The 1037-nt window shown below is 47.0% G+C and overlaps 2 protein-coding genes across 2 annotated transcripts in view; both read right to left on the bottom strand.

The window, feature by feature from the left end:
- The window catches only part of LY96 (lymphocyte antigen 96), a 24999-nt gene that overhangs the window by 17501 nt on the left and 6461 nt on the right, over positions 1-1037 (bottom strand). The gene's annotated exons all lie outside the window — the stretch shown is intronic.
- The window catches only part of TMEM70 (transmembrane protein 70), a 7379-nt gene that overhangs the window by 1673 nt on the left and 4669 nt on the right, over positions 1-1037 (bottom strand). The gene's annotated exons all lie outside the window — the stretch shown is intronic.

Here is a 1037-nt window from a genome sequence, read left to right as displayed (position 1 = left end):
CTAACTTTATAGCTCATTGCTATACAGCTTTAATTTGCACTTATAGCAGGGTCTGCCCCTGCAGCTGGGAGCCTCATCAGCTGACCAGGCTCCCAGCCACAAAGGTACAGTATGCACAGCTGGGGCTGGAAGTCTTGTAGTTAAAGGGGATTTACAGCACTGGGCAGCTGCAGATGCTGGGTCCTGATAGAGCCCCATAGCTGCAAGGACCCAGTGTCCAGTAGCTTCAGATGCTGGGTCCCAGCAGCACCCCATGGCTGCCAGGACCCAGCACTCACAGCTCCAGGACACTGGGTCCCAGCAACCACAGCTGCGATCTCCCAAGTCCCAAGGGTGTGTTCAATCCCCCAGAGTAGGGGATTGCAACAGCTGCATCTCCCAGCTGCAGAGATGTATGGGATGCCCCTGTGGCTGGGAGCCTCTCCCAGCCATGGGAGCTTGCTTCTTGTTGGTGCAGGGGGAGTCTGGGCAATAAGGCACAATGGGATCTAATGCATGATCCCACAATCATGCCTCCTCCTATACATGTGTGGCATGGCAGGAGGTACAATTATGTGAACAGCACATTAGATCCCATTGCATCTTTACCTGTACATGTAGGAGAGCCTCCACTGCCATAAAAAAGAATGCATTCCATGGGCTTCAGTGGGCTTTAGACCAGTTCAGGATCTGTCCAGTAATTATTCATGGGGCGATTTGGGAGCGGAAAAGTGGCATTTCAAATCATTGTTCAATCACTGATAACACAAAGAATTGCAAATTGATCACATTCAAATGTCAAAGAGAAGAGAAAAGTGGAACCCCCAAATATTATTTTTACAGTCATGTTTTACAGTACACTTTCTAAGCCCCTCTTTTAGTAGGAGAGTTGATAGTAGTCTTATGCAAACCAGTATGTCTGTCCATCTTATATCCCCCCCACCCAAAGAAATTAAAAAAAAAAAAATAAAAAACCAACAACACTGTTGTATATTGGGGCAAAGAAAAAAATAATTTTAAGGTATATTCCTACCATAACAAGGGAGACCCTGATCCAG

Source organism: Crocodylus porosus, unplaced genomic scaffold (genome assembly GCF_001723895.1).
Source record: "Crocodylus porosus isolate Cpor-Errol unplaced genomic scaffold, CroPor_comp1, whole genome shotgun sequence".
Lineage (NCBI taxonomy): Eukaryota > Metazoa > Chordata > Crocodylia > Crocodylidae > Crocodylus > Crocodylus porosus.
Note: the sequence above shows the minus strand (reverse complement) of the source record. Positions and strands in the feature narration are given on the sequence as shown.